Consider the following 18,267-nt stretch of genomic DNA (forward strand, 5'->3'; position numbering starts at 1 on the left):
TCAGACCGACTGCTGACATGTGGCAAGAAGCTCCTCGGGGTGCGTCTTGCTTGGGCTTCTCTCCTGGAAGCCCTCAGTAAGACCCATTGTTGACATGTGGCAAGACGCTCCTCGGGGCGCGTCTTGCTTGGGCTTCTCTCCTGGAGGCCCTCAGTCAGACCCATTGTTGACATGTGGCAAGACGCTCCTCGGGGCGCATCTTGCTTGGGCCTCTCTGCTGGAGGCGCTCAGTCAGACCCAGTGTTGACATGTGGCAAGACGCTCCTCGGGGCGCGTCTTGCTTGGGCCTCTCTCATGGAGGCCCTCTGTCAGACCCAGTGTTGACATGTGTCAAGACGCTCCTCGGGGCGCGTCTTGCTTTGGCCTCTCTCCTGGAGGCCCTCAGTAAGACCCATTGTTGACATGTGGCAAGACGCTCCTCGGGGCGTGTCTTGCTTGGGCTTCACTCCTGGAGGCCCTCAGTCAGACCCATTGTTGACATGTGGCAAGACGCTCCTCAGGCCGCGTCTTGCTTGGGCCTCTCTCCAGAAGGCCCTCAATAAGACCCAGTGTTGACACGTGGCAAGACGCTCCTCGGGGCTCGTCTTGCTTTGGCCTCTCTCCTGGAGGCGCTCAGTCAGACCGACTGCTGACATGTGGCAAGAAGCTCCTCGGGGTGCGTCTTGCTTGGGCTTCTCTCCTGGAGGCCCTCAGTAAGACCCATTGTTGACATGTGGCAAGACGCTCCTCGGGGCGCGTCTTGCTTGGGCTTCTCTCCTGGAGGCCCTCAGTCAGACCCATTGTTGACATGTGGCAAGACGCTCCTCGGGGCGCATCTTGCTTGGGCCTCTCTCCAGAAGGCCCTCAATCAGACCCAGTGTTGACACGTGGCAAGACGTTCCTCCGGGCGCGTCTTGCTTGGGCCTCTCTCCTGGAGGCGCTCAGTCAGACTGAGTTGTGACATGTGGCCTGACGCTCCTCGGGGCGCGTCTTTCTTGGGCCTCTCTCCTGGAGGCGCTCAGTCAGACCCAGTGTTGACATGTGGCAAGACGCTCCTCGGGGCGCTTCTTGCTTGGGCCTCTCGCATGGAGGCGCTCAGTCGGACCCAGTGTTGACATGTGGCAAGACGCTCCTCGGGGCGAGTCTTACTTGGGCCTCTCTCCTGGAGGCGCACAGTCAGACCCAGTGGTGACATGTGGCAAGATGCTCCTCGGGGCACGCATTGCTTGGGCCTCTCTCCTGGAGGCCCTCTGTCAGACCCAGTGTTGACATGTGGCAAGACGCTCCTCGGGGCTCGTCTTGCTTGGGCCTCTCTCCTGGAGGCGCTCAGTCAGACCCAGTGGTGACACGTGGCAAGACGCTCCTCGGGGCGCTTCTTGCTTGGGCCTCTCTCCTGGAGGCGCTCAGTCAGACCCAGTGGTGACATGTGGCAAGACGCTCCTCGGGGCGCGTCTTGCTTGGGCCTCTCTCCTGGAGGCGCTCAGTCATACCCAGTGTTGACACGTGGCAAGACGCTCCTCGGGGCGCATCTTGCTTGGGCCTCTCTGCTGGAGGCGCTCAGTCAGACCCAGTGTTGACATGTGGCAAGACACTCCTCGGGGCGCGTCTTGCTTGGGCCTCTCTCATGGAGGCCCTCTGTCAGACCCAGTGTTGACATGTGTCAAGACGCTCCTCGGGGCGCGTCTTGCTTTGGCCTCTCTCCTGGAGGCCCTCAGTAAGACCCATTGTTGACATGTGGCAAGACGCTCCTCGGGGCGTGTCTTGCTTGGGCTTCACTCCTGGAGGCCCTCAGTCAGACCCATTGTTGACATGTGGCAAGACGCTCCTCAGGCCGCGTCTTGCTTGGGCCTCTCTCCAGAAGGCCCTCAATAAGACCCAGTGTTGACACGTGGCAAGACGCTCCTCGGGGCTCGTCTTGCTTTGGCCTCTCTCCTGGAGGCGCTCAGTCAGACCGACTGCTGACATGTGGCAAGAAGCTCCTCGGGGTGCGTCTTGCTTGGGCTTCTCTCCTGGAAGCCCTCAGTAAGACCCATTGTTGACATGTGGCAAGACGCTCCTCGGGGCGCGTCTTGCTTGGGCTTCTCTCCTGGAGGCCCTCAGTCAGACCCATTGTTGACATGTGGCAAGACGCTCCTCGGGGCGCATCTTGCTTGGGCCTCTCTGCTGGAGGCGCTCAGTCAGACCCAGTGTTGACATGTGGCAAGACGCTCCTCGGGGCGCGTCTTGCTTGGGCCTCTCTCATGGAGGCCCTCTGTCAGACCCAGTGTTGACATGTGTCAAGACGCTCCTCGGGGCGCGTCTTGCTTTGGCCTCTCTCCTGGAGGCCCTCAGTAAGACCCATTGTTGACATGTGGCAAGACGCTCCTCGGGGCGTGTCTTGCTTGGGCTTCACTCCTGGAGGCCCTCAGTCAGACCCATTGTTGACATGTGGCAAGACGCTCCTCAGGCCGCGTCTTGCTTGGGCCTCTCTCCAGAAGGCCCTCAATAAGACCCAGTGTTGACACGTGGCAAGACGCTCCTCGGGGCTCGTCTTGCTTTGGCCTCTCTCCTGGAGGCGCTCAGTCAGACCGACTGCTGACATGTGGCAAGAAGCTCCTCGGGGTGCGTCTTGCTTGGGCTTCTCTCCTGGAGGCCCTCAGTAAGACCCATTGTTGACATGTGGCAAGACACTCCTCGGGGCGCGTCTTGCTTGGGCTTCTCTCCTGGAGGCCCTCAGTCAGACCCATTGTTGACATGTGGCAAGACGCTCCACGGGGCGCATCTTGCTTGGGCCTCTCTCCAGAAGGCCCTCAATCAGACCCAGTGTTGACACGTGGCAAGACGTTCCTCCGGGCGCGTCTTGCTTGGGCCTCTCTCCTGGAGGCGCTCAGTCAGACTGAGTTGTGACATGTGGCCTGACGCTCCTCGGGGCGCGTCTTTCTTGGGCCTCTCTCCTGGAGGCGCTCAGTCAGACCCAGTGTTGACATGTGGCAAGACGCTCCTCGGGGCGCTTCTTGCTTGGGCCTCTCGCATGGAGGCGCTCAGTCAGACCCAGTGTTGACATGTGGCAAGACGCTCCTCGGGGCGAGTCTTACTTGGGCCTCTCTCCTGGAGGCGCACAGTCAGACCCAGTGGTGACATGTGGCAAGATGCTCCTCGGGGCACGCATTGCTTGGGCCTCTCTCCTGGAGGCCCTCTGTCAGACCCAGTGTTGACATGTGGCAAGACGCTCCTCGGGGTGCGTCTTGCTTGGGCCTCTCTCATGGAGGCCCTCAGTCAGACCCAGTGTTGACAAGTGTCAAGACGCTCCTCAGGGCGCGTCTTGCTTGGGCCTCTCTCCTGGAGGCCCTCAGTGACACCCATTGTTGACATGTGGCAAGACGCTCCTCGGGGCGCTTCTTGCTTGGGCCTCTCTCCTGGAGGCGCTCAGTCAGACCCAGTGTTGACATGTGGCAAGACGCTCCTCGGGGCACGTCTTGCTTGGGCCTCTCTCCTGGAGGCGCTCAGTCAGACCCAGTGTTGACATGTGGCAAGACGCTCCTCGGGGCGCGTCTTGCTTGGGCCTCTCTCCTGGAGGCCCTCTGTCAGACCCAGTGTTGACATGTGGCAAGACGCTCCTCGGGGCGCTTCTTGCTTGGGCCTCTCTCCTGGAGGCGCTCAGTCAGACCCAGTGATGACATGTGGCAAGACACTCCTCAGGGCGCGTCTTGCTTGGGCCTCTCTCCTGGAGGCCCTCTGTCAGACCCAGTGTTGACATGTGGCAAGACACTCCTCGGGGCGCGTCTTGCTTGGGCCTCTCTCATGGAGGCCCTCAGTCAGACCCAGTGTTGACAAGTGTCAAGACGCTCCTCGGGGCGCGTCTTGCTTGGGCCTCTCTCCTGGAGGCACTCAGTCAGACCCACTGTTGACATGTGGCAAGACGCTCCTCGGGGCCCGTCTTGCTTGAGCTTCTCTCCTGGAGGCCCTCAGTCAGACCCATTGTTGACAAGAGGCAAGACGCTCCTCGGGGCGCTTCTTGCTTGGGCCTCTCTCCTGGAGGCGCTCAGTCAGACCCAGTGTTGACATGTGGCAAGACGCTCCTCGGGGCACGTCTTGCTTGGGCCTCTCTCCTGGAGGCGCTCAGTCAGACCCAGTGTTGACACGTGGCAAGACGCTCCTCGGGGCGCTTCTTGCTTGGGCCTCTCTCCTGGAGGCGCTCAGTCAGACCCAGTGGTGACATGTGGCAAGACGCTCCTCGGGGCGCGTCTTACTTGTGCCTCTCTCCTGGAGGCGCTCAGTAAGACCCAGTGGTGACATGTGGCAAGACGCTCCTCGGGGCACGTATTGCTTGGGCCTCTCTCCTGGAGGCCCTCTGTCAGACCCAGTGTTGACTTGTGGCAAGACGCTCCTCGGGGCTCGTCTTGCTTGGGCTTCTCTCATTGAGGCCCTCAGTCAGACCCAGTGTTGACATGTGTCAAGACGCTCCTCGGGGCGTGTCTTGCTTGGGCCTCTCTCCTGGAGGCGCTCAGTCAGACCCAGTGTTGACATGTGGCAAGACACTCCTCGGGGCGCGTCTTGCTTGGGCCTCTCTCCTGGAGGCCCTCTGTCAGACCCATTGTTGACATGTGGCAAGACGCTCCTCGGGGCGCGTCATGCTTTGGCTTCTCTCCTGGAGGCCCTCAGTCAGACCCATTGTTGACATGTGGCAAGACGCTCCTCGGGGCGCTTCTTGCCTGGGCCTCTCTCCTGGAGGCGCTGAGTCAGACCCAGTGTTGACATGTGGCAAGACTCTCCTCGGGGCGCTTCTTGCTTGGGCCATCTCCTGGAGGCGCTCAGTCAGACCCAGTGTTGACATGTGGCAAGACGCTCCTCGGGGCACATCTTGCTTGGGCCTCTCTCCTGGAGGCGCTCAGTCAGACCCAGTGTTGACATGTGGCAAGACGCTCCTCAGGGCGCGTCTTGCTTGGGCCTCTCTCCTGGAGGCGCTCAGTCAGACCCCGTGTTGACATGTGGCAAGACGCTCCTCGGGGCGCGTCTTACTTGGGCCTCTCTCCTGGAGGCTCTCAGTCAGACCCAGTGGTGACATGTGGCAAGACGCTCCTCGGGGCGCGTCTTGCTTGGGCCTCTCTCCTGGAGGCGCTCAGTCAGACCCAGTGTTGACATGTGGCAAGACACTCCTCGGGGCGAGTCTTGCTTGGGCCTCTCTCCTGGAGGCCCTCTGTCAGACCCAGTGTTGACATGTGGCAAGACGCTCCTCGGGGCGCGTCTTGCTTGGGCTTCTCTCCTGGAGGCCCTCAGTCAGACCCATTGTTGACATGTGGCAAGACGCTCCTCGGGGCGCTTCTTGCTTGGGCCTCTCTCCTGGAGGCGCTCAGTCAGACCCAGTGATGACATGTGGCAAGACGCTCCTCGGGGCACATCTTGCTTGGGCCTCTCTCCTGGAGGCGCTAAGTCAGACCCAGTGGTAACATGTGGCTAGACGCTCCTCGGGGCACGTATTGCTTGGGCCTCTCTCCTGGAGGCCCTCTGTCAGACCCAGTGTTGACATGTGGCATGACGCTCCTCGGGGCGCGTCTTGCTTGGGCCTCTCTCCTGGAGGCGCTCAGTCAGACCCAGTGTTGACATGTGGCAAGACACTCCTCGGGGCGCGTCTTACTTGGGCCTCTCTCCTGGAGGCGCTCAGTCAGACCCAGTGTTGACATGTGGCAAGACGCTCCTCGGGGCGCGTCTTGCTTGGGCCTCTCTCCTGGAGGCTCTCAGTCAGACCCAGTGGTGACATGTGGCAAGACGCTCCTCGGGGCGCGTCTTGCTTGGGCCTCTCTCCTGGAGGCGCTCAGTCAGACCCAGTGGTGACATATGGCAAGACACTCCTCGGGGCGCGTATTGCTTGGGCCTCTCTCCTGGAGGCCCTCAGTCAGACCCAGTGTTGACAGGTGGCAAGACACTCCTCGGGGCGCGTCTTGCTTGGGCCTCTCTCCTGGAGGCCCGCTGTCAGACCCAGTGTTGACATGTGGCAAGACGCTCCTAGGGGCGCATCTTGCTTGGGCCTCTCTCCTGGAGGCGCTCAGTCAGACCCAGTGGTGACATGTGGCAAGACGCTCCTCGGGGCGCGTCTTACTTGGGCCTCTCTCCTGGAGGCGCTCAGTCAGACCCAGTGGTGACATGTGGCAAGACGCTCCTCGGGGCACGTATTGCTTGGGCCTCTCTCCTGGAGGCCCTCTGTCAGACCCAGTGTTGACTTGTGGCAAGACGCTCCTCGGGGCTCGTCTTGCTTGGGCTTCTCTCATTGAGGCCCTCAGTCAGACCCAGTGTTGACATGTGTCAAGACGCTCCTCGGGGCGTGTCTTGCTTGGGCCTCTCTCCTGGAGGCGCTCAGTCAGACCCAGTGTTGACATGTGGCAAGACACTCCTCGGGGCGCGTCTTGCTTGGGCCTCTCTCCTGGAGGCCCTCTGTCAGACCCATTGTTGACATGTGGCAAGACGCTCCTCGGGGCACGTCATGCTTTGGCTTCTCTCCTGGAGGCCCTCAGTGAGACCCATTGTTGACAGGTGGCAAGACGCTCCTCGGGGCGCTTCTTGCCTGGGCCTCTCACCTGGAGGCGCTGAGTCAGACCCAGTGTTGACATGTGGCAAGACTCTCCTCGGGGCGCTTCTTGCTTGGGCCATCTCCTGGAGGCGCTCAGTCAGACCCAGTGTTGACATGTGGCAAGACGCTCCTCGGGGCACATCTTGCTTGGGCCTCTCTCCTGGAGGCGCTCAGTCAGACCCAGTGTTGACATGTGGCAAGACGCTCCTCAGGGCGCGTCTTGCTTGGGCCTCTCTCCTGGAGGCGCTCAGTCAGACCCAGTGTTGATATGTGGCAAGACGCTCCTCGGGGCGCGTCTTACTTGGGCCTCTCTCCTGGAGGCTCTCAGTCAGACCCAGTGGTGACATGTGGCAAGACGCTCCTCGGGGCGCGTCTTGCTTGGGCCTCTCTCCTGGAGGCGCTCAGTCAGACCCAGTGTTGACATGTGGCAAGACACTCCTCGGGGCGAGTCTTGCTTGGGCCTCTCTCCTGGAGGCCCTCTGTCAGACCCAGTGTTGACATGTGGCAAGACGCTCCTCGGGGCGCGTCTTGCTTGGGCTTCTCTCCTGGAGGCCCTCAGTCAGACCCATTGTTGACATGTGGCAAGACGCTCCTCGGGGCGCTTCTTGCTTGGGCCTCTCTCCTGGAGGCGCTCAGTCAGACCCAGTGTTGACATGTGGCAAGACGCTCCTCGGGGCGCGTCTTGCTTGGGCCTCTCTCCTGGAGGCGCTCAGTCAGACCCAGTGATGACATGTGGCAAGACGCTCCTCGGGGCACATCTTGCTTGGGCCTCTCTCCTGGAGGCGCTAAGTCAGACCCAGTGGTAACATGTGGCTAGACGCTCCTCGGGGCACGTATTGCTTGGGCCTCTCTCCTGGAGGCCCTCTGTCAGACCCAGTGTTGTCATGTGGCATGACGCTCCTCGGGGCGTGTCTTGCTTGGGCCTCTCTCCTGGAGGCGCTCAGTCAGACCCAGTGTTGACATGTGGCAAGACACTCCTCGGGGCGCGTCTTACTTGGGCCTCTCTCCTGGAGGCGCTCAGTCAGACCCAGTGTTGACATGTGGCAAGACGCTCCTCGGGGCGCGTCTTGCTTGGGCCTCTCTCCTGGAGGCTCTCAGTCAGACCCAGTGGTGACATGTGGCAAGACGCTCCTCGGGGCGCGTCTTGCTTGGGCCTCTCTCCTGGAGGCGCTCAGTCAGACCCAGTGGTGACATATGGCAAGACACTCCTCGGGGCGCGTATTGCTTGGGCCTCTCTCCTGGAGGCCCTCAGTCAGACCCAGTGTTGACAGGTGGCAAGACACTCCTCGGGGCGCGTCTTGCTTGGGCCTCTCTCCTGGAGGCCCGCTGTCAGACCCAGTGTTGACATGTGGCAAGACGCTCCTAGGGGCGCATCTTGCTTGGGCCTCTCTCCTGGAGGCGCTCAGTCAGACCGAGTGCTGACATGTGGCAAGACGCTCCTCGGGGCGCGTCTTGCTTGGGCCTCTCTCCTTGAGGCGCTCAGTCAGACCCAGTGGTGACATATGGCAAGACGCTCCTCGGGGCGCGTGTTGCTTGGGCCTCTCTCCTGGAGGCCCTCTGTCAGACCCAGTGTTGACATGTGGCAAGACACTCCTCGGGGCGCGTCTTGCTTGGGCCTCTCTCCTGGAGGCGCTCAGTCAGACCCAGTGTTGACATGTGGCAAGACGCTCCTAGGGGTGCGTCTTGCTTGGGCCTCTCTCCTGGAGGCGCTCACTCAGACCGAGTGCTGACATGTGGCAAGACGCTCCTCGGTGCGTGTCTTGCTTGGGCCTCTCTCCTGGAGGCGCTCAGTCAGACCCAGTGGTGACATATGGCAAGACGCTGCTCGGGGCGCGTGTTGCGTGGGCCTCTCTCCTGGAGGCCCTCTGTCAGACCCAGTGTTGACATGTGGCAAGACACTCCTCGGGGCGCGTCCTGCTTGGGCTTCTCTCCTGGAGGCCCTCAGTCAGACCCAGTGTTGACAAGTGTCAAGACGCTCCTCGGGGCACGTCTTGCTTGGGCCTCTCTCCTGGAGGCGCTCAGTCAGACCGAGTGCTGACATGTGGCAAGACGCTCCTCGGTGCGCGTCTTGCTTGGGCCTCTCTCCTGGAGGCGCTCAGTCAGACCCAGTGGTGACATATGGCAAGACGCTCCTCGGGGCGCGTGTTGCGTGGGCCTCTCTCCTGGAGGCCCTCTGTCAGACCCAGTGTTGACATGTGGCAAGACACTCCTCAGGGCGCGTCTTAATTGGGCTTCTCTACTGGAGGCCCTCAGTCAGACCCAGTGTTGACAAGTGTCAAGACGCTCCTCGGGGCATGTCTTGCTTGGGCCTCTCTCCTGGAGGCCCGCTGTCAGACCCAGTGTTGACATGTGGCAAGACGCTCCTAGGGCCGCATCTTGCTTGGGCCTCTCTCCTGGAGGCGCTCAGTAAGACCGAGTGCTGACATGTGGCAAGACGCTCCTCGGGGCGCGTCTTGCTTGGGCCTCTCTCCTTGAGGCGCTCAGTCAGACCCAGTGGTGACATATGGCAAGACGCTCCTCGGGGCGCGTGTTGCTTGGGCCTCTCTCCTGGAGGCCCTCTGTCAGACCCAGTGTTGACATGTGGCAAGACACTCCTCGGGGCACGTCTTGCTTGGGCCTCTCTCCTGGAGGCGCTCAGTCAGACCCAGTGTTAACATGTGGCAAGACGCTCCTAGGGGCGCGTCTTGCTTGGGCCTCTCTCCTGGAGGCGCTCAGTCAGACCGAGTGCTGACATGTGGCAAGACGCTCCTCGGTGCGCGTCTTGCTTGGGCCTCTCTCCTGGAGGCACTCAGTCAGACCCAGTGGTGACATATGGCAAGACGCTCCTCGGGGCGCGTGTTGCGTGGGCCTCTCTCCTGGAGGCCCTCTGTCAGACCCAGTGTTGACATGTGGCAAGACACTCCTCAGGGCGCGTCTTGCTTGGGCTTCTCTACTGGAGGCCCTCAGTCAGACCCAGTGTTGACAAGTGTCAAGACGCTCCTCGGGGCACGTCTTGCTTGGGCCTCTCTCCTGGAGGCGCTCAGTCAGACCCATTGTTGACATGTGGCAAGACGCTCCTCGGGGCGCGTCTTGCTTGGGCTTCTCTCCTGGAGGCCCTCAGTCAGACCCGGTGGTGACATATGGCAAGATGCTCCTCGGGGCGCGTGTTGCGTGGGCCTCTCTCCTGGAGGCCCTCTGTCAGACCCAGTGTTGACATGTGGCAAGACACTCCTCAGGGCGCGTCTTGCTTGGGCTTCTCTACTGGAGGCCCTCAGTCAGACCCAGTGTTGACAAGTGTCAAGACGCTCCTCGGGGCACGTCTTGCTTGGGCCTCTCTCCTGGAGGCGCTCAGTCAGACCCATTGTTGACATGTGGCAAGACGCTCCTCGGGGCGCGTCTTGCTTGGGCTTCTCTCCTGGAGGCCCTCAGTCAGACCCGGTGGTGACATATGGCAAGATGCTCCTCGGGGCGCGTGTTGCGTGGGCCTCTCTCCTGGAGGCCCTCTGTCAGACCCAGTGTTGACATGTGGCAAGACACTCCTCAGGGCGCGTCTTGCTTGGGCTTCTCTACTGGAGGCCCTCAGTCAGACCCAGTGTTGACAAGTGTCAAGACGCTCCTCGGGGCACGTCTTGCTTGGGCCTCTCTCATGGAGGCGCTCAGTCAGACCCATTGTTGACATGTGGCAAGACGCTCCTCGGGGCGCTTCTTGCTTGGGCCTCTCTCCTGGAGGCGCTCAGTCAGACCCAGTGTTGACATTTGGCAAGACGCTCCTCGGGGCGCGTCTTGCTTGGGCCTCTCTCCTGGAGGCGCTCAGTCAGACCCAGTGGTGACATATGGCAAGACGCTCCTCGGGGCGCGTATTGCTTGGGCCTCTCTCCTGGAGGCCCTCTGTCAGACCCAGTGTTGACATGTGGCAAGACACTCCTCGGGGCGCGTCTTGCTTGGGCCTCTCTCCTGGAGGCGCTCAGTCAGACCGAGTGCTGACATGTGGCAAGACGCTCCTCGGGGCGCATCTTGCTTGGGCCTCTCTCCTGGAGATGCTCAGTCAAACCCAGTGGTGACATATGGCAAGAAGCTCCTCGGGGCGCGTATTGCTTGGGCCTCTCTCCTGGAGGCCCTCTGTCAGACCCAGTGGTGACATGTGGCAAGACACTCCTCGGGGCGCGTCTTGCTTGGGCCTCTCTCCTGGAGGCCCTCTGTCAGACCCAGTGTTGACATGTGGCACGACGCTCCTAGGGGCGCGTCTTGCTTGGGCCTCTCTCCTGGAGGCGCTCAGTCAGACCGAGTGCTGACATGTGGCAAGAAATTCCTCGGTGCGCGTCTTGCTTGGGCCTCTCTCCTGGAGGCGCTCAGTCAGACCCAGTGGTGACATATGGCAAGACGCTCCTCGGGGCGCATGTTGCGTGGGCCTCTCTCCTGGAGGCCCTCTGTCAGACCCAGTGTTGACATGTGGCAAGACACTCCTCGGGGCGCGTCTTGCTTGGGCTTCTCTCCTGGAGGCCCTCAGTCAGACCCAGTGTTGACAAGTGTCAAGACGCTCCTCGGGGCATGTCTTGCTTGGGCCTCTCTCCTGGAGGCGCTCAGTCAGACCGAGTGCAGACATGTGGCAAGACGCTCCTCTGTGCGCGTCTTGCTTGGGCCTCTCTCCTGGAGGCGCTCAGTCAGACCCAGTGGTGACATATGGCAAGACGCTCCTCGGGGCGCGTGTTGCGTGGGCCTCTCTCCTGGAGGCCCTCTGTCAGACCCAGTGTTGACATGTGGCGAAACACTTCTCAGGGCGCGTCTTGCTTGGGCTTCTCTCCTGGAGGCCCTCAGTCAGACCCAGTGTTGACAAGTGTCAAGACGCTCCTCGGGGCACGTCTTGCTTGGGCCTCTCTCCTGGAGGCGCTCAGTCAGACCCATTGTTGACATGTGGCAAGACGCTCCTCGGGGCGCGTCTTGCTTGGGCTTCTCTCCTGGAGGCCCTCAGTCAGACCCATTGTTGACATGTGGCAAGACGCTCCTCGAGGCGCTTCTTGCTTGGGCCTCTCTCCTGGAGGCGTTCAGTCAGACCCAGTGTTGACATTTGGCAAGACGCTCCTCGGGGCGCGTCTTGCTTGGGCCTCTCTCCTGGAGGCGCTGAGTCAGACCCAGTGGTGACATATGGCAAGACGCTCCTCGGGGCGCGTATTGCTTGGGCCTCTCTCCTGGAGGCCCTCTGTCAGACCCAGTGTTGACATGTGGCAAGACACTCCTCGGGGCGCGTCTTGCTTGGGCCTCTCTCCTGGAGGCCCTCTGTCAGACCCAGTGTTGACATGTGGCAAGACGCTCCTAGGGGCACGTCTTGCTTGGCTCTCTCTCCTGGAGGCACTCAGTCAGACCGAGTGCTGACATGTGGCAAGACGCTCCTCGGGGCGCGTCTTGCTTGGGCCTCTCTCCTGGAGGCGCTCAGTCAGACCCAGTGGTGACATATGGCAAGACGCTCCTCGGGGCGCGTGTTGCTTGGGCCTCTCTCCTGGAGGCCCTCTGTCAGACCCAGTGTTGACATGTGGCAAGACGCTCCTCGGGGCGCGTATTGCTTGGGCCTCTCTCCTGGAGGCCCTCTGTCAGACCCAGTGTTGACATGTGGCAAGACGCTCCTCGGGGCGCGTCTTGCTTGGGCCTCTCTCCTGGAGGCGCTCAGTCAGACCCAGTGTTGACATGTGGCAAGACGCTCCTAGGGGCACGTCTTGCTTGGGCCTCTCTCCTGGAGGCGCTCAGTCAGACCGAGTGCTGACATGTGGCAAGACGCTCCTCGGGGCGCGTCTTGCTTGGGCCTCTCTCCTGGAGGCGCTCAGTCAGACCCAGTGGTGACATATGGCAAGACACTCCTCGGGGCGCGTATTGCTTGGGCCTCTCTCCTGGAGGCCCTCAGTCAGACCCAGTGTTGACAGGTGGCAAGACACTCCTCGGGGCGCGTCTTGCTTGGGCCTCTCTCCTGGAGGCCCGCTGTCAGACCCAGTGTTGACATGTGGCAAGACGCTCCTAGGGGCGCATCTTGCTTGGGCCTCTCTCCTGGAGGCGCTCAGTCAGACCGAGTGCTGACATGTGGCAAGACGCTCCTCGGGGCGCGTCTTGCTTGGGCCTCTCTCCTTGAGGCGCTCAGTCAGACCCAGTGGTGACATATGGCAAGATGCTCCTCGGGGCGCGTGTTGCTTGGGCCTCTCTCCTGGAGGCCCTCTGTCAGACCCAGTGTTGACATGTGGCAAGACACTCCTCGGGGCGCGTCTTGCTTGGGCCTCTCTCCTGGAGGTGCTCAGTCAGACCCAGTGTTGACATGTGGCAAGACGCTCCTAGGGGCGCGTCTTGCTTGGGCCTCTCTCCTGGAGGCGCTCAGTCAGACCGAGTGCTGACATGTGGCAAGACGCTCCTCGGGGCGCGTCTTGCTTGGGCCTCTCTCCTGGAGGCGCTCAGTCAGACCCAGTGGTGACATATGGCAAGACGCTCCTCGGGGCGCGTATTGCTTGGGCCTCTCTCCTGGAGGCCCTCTGTCAGACCCAGTGGTGACATGTGGCAAGACACTCCTCGGGGTGCGTCTTGCTTGGGCCTCTCTCCTGGAGGCCCTCTGTCAGACCCAGTGTTGACATGTGGCAAGACGCTCCTAGGGGCGCGTCTTGCTTGGGCCTCTCTCCTGGAGGCGCTCAGTCAGACCGAGTGCTGACATGTTGCAAGACGCTCCTCGGTGCGCGTCTTGCTTGGGCCTCTCTCCTGGAGGCGGTCAGTCAGACCCAGTGGTGACATATGGCAAGACGCTCCTCGGGGCGCATGTTGCGTGGGCCTCTCTCCTGGAGGCCCTCTGTCAGACCCAGTGTTGACATGTGGCAAGACACTCCTCGGGGCGCGTCTTGCTTGGGCTTCTCTCCTGGAGGCCCTCAGTCAGACCCAGTGTTGACAAGTGTCAAGACGCTCCTCGGGGCACGTCTTGCTTGGGCCTCTCTCCTGGAGGCGCTCAGTCAGACCGAGTGCTGACATGTGGCAAGACGCTCCTCGGTGCGCGTCTTGCTTGGGCCTCTCTCCTGGAGGCGCTCAGTCAGACCGAGTGCTGACATGTGGCAAGACGCTCCTCGGTGCGCGTCTTGCTTGGGCCTCTCTCCTGGAGGCCCTCTGTCAGACACAGTGTTGACATGTGGCGAAACACTCCTCAGGGCGCGTCTTGCTTGGGCTTCTCTCCTGGAGGCCCTCAGTCAGACCCAGTGTTGACAAGTGTCAAGACGCTCCTCGGGGCACGTCTTGCTTGGGCGTCTCTCCTGGAGGCGCTCAGTCAGACCCATTGTTGACATGTGACAAGACGCTCCTCGGGGCGCGTCTTGCTTGGGCTTCTCTCCTGGAGGCCCTCAGTCAGACCCATTGTTGACATGTGGCAAGACGCTCCTCGAGGCGCTTCTTGCTTGGGCCTCTCTCCTGGAGGCGCTCAGTCAGACACAGTGTTGACATGTGGCGAAACACTCCTCAGGGCGCGTCTTGCTTGGGCTTCTCTCCTGGAGGCCCTCAGTCAGACCCAGTGTTGACAAGTGTCAAGACGCTCCTCGGGGCACGTCTTGCTTGGGCGTCTCTCCTGGAGGCGCTCAGTCAGACCCATTGTTGACATGTGACAAGACGCTCCTCGGGGCGCGTCTTGCTTGGGCTTCTCTCCTGGAGGCCCTCAGTCAGACCCATTGTTGACATGTGGCAAGACGCTCCTCGAGGCGCTTCTTGCTTGGGCCTCTCTCCTGGAGGCGCTCAGTCAGACCCAGTGTTGACATTTGGCAAGACGCTCCTCGGGGCGCGTCTTGCTTGGGCCTCTCTCCTGGAGGCGCTCAGTCATACCCAGTGGTGACATATGGCAAGACGCTCCTCGGGGCGCGTATTGCTTGGGCCTCTCTCCTGGAGGCCCTCTGTCAGACCCAGTGTTGACATGTGGCAAGACACTCCTCGGGGCGCGTCTTGCTTGGGCCTCTCTCCTGGAGGCCCTCTGTCAGACCCAGTGTTGACATGTGGCAAGACGCTCCTAGGGGCACGTCTTGCTTGGCTCTCTCTCCTGGAGGCGCTCAGTCAGACCGAGTGCTGACATGTGGCAAGACGCTCCTCGGGGCGCGTCTTGCTTGGGCCTCTCTCCTGGAGGCGCTCAGTCAGACCCAGTGGTGACATATGGCAAGACGCTCCTCGGGGCGCGTATTGCTTGGGCCTCTCTCCTGGAGGCCCTCTGTCAGACCCAGTGTTGACATGTGGCAAGACACTCCTCGGGGCACGTCTTGCTTGGGCTTCTCTCATGGAGGCCCTCAGTCAGACCCAGTGTTAACAAGTGTCAAGACACTCCTCGGGGCGCGTCTTGCTTGGGCCTCTCTCCTGGAGGCGCTCAGTCAGACCGAGTAGTGACATGTGGCATGACGCTCCTCGGGGCGCGTCTTGCTTGGGCCTCTCTCCTAGAGGCGCTCAGTCAGACCCAGTGGTGACATGTGGCAAGACACTCCTCGGGGCGCGTCTTGCTTGGGCCTCTCTCCTGGAGGCCCTCTGTCAGACCCAGTGTTGACATGTGGCAAGACGCTTCTCGGGGCGCGTCTTGCTTGGGCCTATCTCATGGAGGCCCTCAGTCAGACCCAGTGTTGACAAGTGTCAAGACGCTCCTCGGGGCGTGTCTTGCTTGGGCCTCTCTCCTGGAGGTGCTAAGTCAGACCCAGTGTTGACATGTGGCAAGACGCTCCTCGGGGCGCGTCTTACTTGGGCCTCTCTCCTGGAGGCGCTCAGTCAGACCCAGTGTTGACATGTGGCAATACGCTCCTTGGGGCGTGTATTGCTTGGGCCTCTCTCCTGGAGGCCCTCTGTCAGACCCAGTGTTGACAAGTGTCAAGACGCTCCTCGGGGCGCGTCTTGCTTGGGCATCATTCCTGGAGGCGCTCAGTCAGACCCATTGTTGACATGTGGCAAGACGCTCCTCGGGGCGCGTCTTGCTTGGGCTTCTCTCCTGGAGGCCCTCAGTCAGACCCATTGTTGACATGTGGCAAGACGCTCCTCGGGGCGCTTCTTGCTTGGGCCTCTCTCCTGGAGGCGCTCAGTCAGACCCAGTGTTGACATGTGGCAAGAAGCTCCTCGGGGCACGTCTTGCTTGGGCCTCTCTCCTGGAGGCGCTCAGTCAGACCCAGTGTTGACATGTGGCAAGACGCTCCTCGGGGGGCGTCTTGCTTGGGCCTCTCTCCTGGAGTCCCTCTGTCAGACCCAGTGTTGACATGTGGCAAGACGCTACAAGGGGCGCGTCTTGCTTGGGCCTCTCTCCTGGAGGCCCTCTGTCAGACCCAGTGTTGACATGTGGCAAGACACTCCTCGGGGCACGTCTTGCTTGGGCTTCTCTCATGGAGGCCCTCAGTCAGACCCAGTGTTAACAAGTGTCAAGACACTCCTCGGGGCGCGTCTTGCTTGGGCCTCTCTCCTGGAGGCGCTCAGTCAGACCGAGTAGTGACATGTGGCATGACGTTCCTCGGGGCGCGTCTTGCTTGGGCCTCTCTCCTAGAGGCGCTCAGTCAGACCCATTGGTGACATGTGGCAAGACACTCCTCGGGGCGCGTCTTGCTTGGGCCTCTCTCCTGGAGGCCCTCTGTCAGACCCAGTGTTGACATGTGGCAAGACGCTTCTCGGGGCGCGTCTTGCTTGGGCCTCTCGCATGGAGGCCCTCAGTCAGACCCAGTGTTGACAAGTGTCAAGACGCTCCTCGGGGCGCGTCTTGCTTGGGCCTCTCTCCTGGAGGCGCTCAGTCAGACCCAGTGTTGACATGTGGCAAGACGCTCCTCGGGGCGCGTCTTGCTTGGGCCTCTCTCCTGGAGGCGCTCATTCAGAACGAGTGCTGACATGTGGCAAGACGCTCCTCGGGGCGTGTCTTGCTTGGGCCTCTCTCCTGGAGGCGCTCAGTCAGACCCAGTGGTGACATGTGGCAAGACGCTCCTCAGGGCACGTCTTGCTTGGGCCTCTCTCCTGGAGGCCCTCAATCAGACCCAGTGTTGACACGTGGCAAGACGCTCCTCGGGGCGCGTCTTGCTTGGGCCTCTCTCCTGGAGGCGCTCAGTCAGACCCAGTGTTGACATGTGGCAAGACGCTCCTCGGGGCGCGTCTTACTTGGGCCTCTCTCCTGGAGGCGCTCAGTCAGACCCAGTGTTGACATGTGGCAAGACGCTCCTCGGGGCGCGTCTTGCTTGGGCCTCTCTCCTGGAGGCGCTCATTCAGAACGAGTGCTGACATGTGGCAAGACGCTCCTCGGGGTGTGTCTTGCTTGGGCCTCTCTCCTGGAGGCGCTCAGTCAGACCCAGTGGTGACATGTGGCAAGACGCTCCTCGGGGCACGTCTTGCTTGGGCCTCTCTCCTGGAGTTCCTCAATCAGACCCAGTGTTGACACGTGGCAAGACGCTCCTCGGGGCGCGTCTTGCTTGGGCCTCTCTCCTGGAGGCGCTCAGTCAGACCCAGTGTTGACACGTGGCAAGACGCTCCTCGGGGCGCGTCTTACTTGGGCCTCTCTCCTGGAGGCGCTCAGTCAGACCCAGTGTTGACATGTGGCAAGACGCTCCTCGGGGCGCGTCTTGCTTGGGCCTCTCTCCTGGAGGCACTCAGTCAGACCGAGTGCTGACATGTGGCAAGACGCTCCTCGGGGTACGTCTTGCTTGGGCCTCTCTCCTGGAGGCCCTCTGTCAGACCCAGTGTTGACATGTGGCAAGACGCTCCTCGGGGCGCGTCTTGCTTGGGCCTCTCTCCTGGAGGCCCTCAATCAGACCCAGTGTTGACACGTGGCAAGACGCTCCTCGGGGCGCATCTTGCTTGGGCCTCTCTCCTGGAGGCGCTCAGTCAAACCGAGTAGTGACATGTGGCATGACGCTCCTCGGGGCCCGTCTTGCTTGGGCCTCTCTCCTGGAGGCCCTATGTCAGACCCAGTGTTGACATGTGGCAAGCTGCTCCTCGGGGCGCGTCTTGCTTGGGCCTCTCTCATGGAGGCCCTCAGTCAGACCCAGTGTTGACAAGTGTCAAGACGCTCCTCGGGGCGCGTCTTGCTTGGGCCTCTCTCCTGGAGGCACTCAGTCAGACCCAGTGTTGACAAGTGTCAAGACGCTCCTCGGGGCGTGTCTTGCTTGGGCCTCTCTCCTGGAGGTGCTAAGTCAGACCCAGTGTTGACATGTGGCAAGACGCTCCTCGGGGCGCGTCTTACTTGGGCCTCTCTCCTGGAGGCGCTCAGTCAGACCCAGTGTTGACATGTGGCAATACGCTCCTTGGGGCGTGTATTGCTTGGGCCTCTCTCCTGGAGGCCCTCTGTCAGACCCAGTGTTGACAAGTGTCAAGACGCTCCTCGGGGCGCGTCTTGCTTGGGCATCATTCCTGGAGGCGCTCAGTCAGACCCATTGTTGACATGTGGCAAGACGCTCCTCGGGGCGCGTCTTGCTTGGGCTTCTCTCCTGGAGGCCCTCAGTCAGACCCATTGTTGACATGTGGCAAGACGCTCCTCGGGGCGCTTCTTGCTTGGGCCTCTCTCCTGGAGGCGCTCAGTCAGACCCAGTGTTGACATGTGGCAAGACGCTCCTCGGGGCACGTCTTGCTTGGGCCTCTCTCCTGGAGGCGCTCAGTCAGACCCAGTGTTGACATGTGGCAAGACGCTCCTCGGGGGGCGTCTTGCTTGGGCCTCTCTCCTGGAGTCCCTCTGTCAGACCCAGTGTTGACATGTGGCAAGACGCTACAAGGGGCGCGTCTTGCTTGGGCCTCTCTCCTGGAGGCCCTCTGTCAGACCCAGTGTTGACATG

Source organism: Nothobranchius furzeri, chromosome 18 (genome assembly GCF_043380555.1).
Source record: "Nothobranchius furzeri strain GRZ-AD chromosome 18, NfurGRZ-RIMD1, whole genome shotgun sequence".
NCBI classification, from domain to species: domain Eukaryota; kingdom Metazoa; phylum Chordata; class Actinopteri; order Cyprinodontiformes; family Nothobranchiidae; genus Nothobranchius; species Nothobranchius furzeri.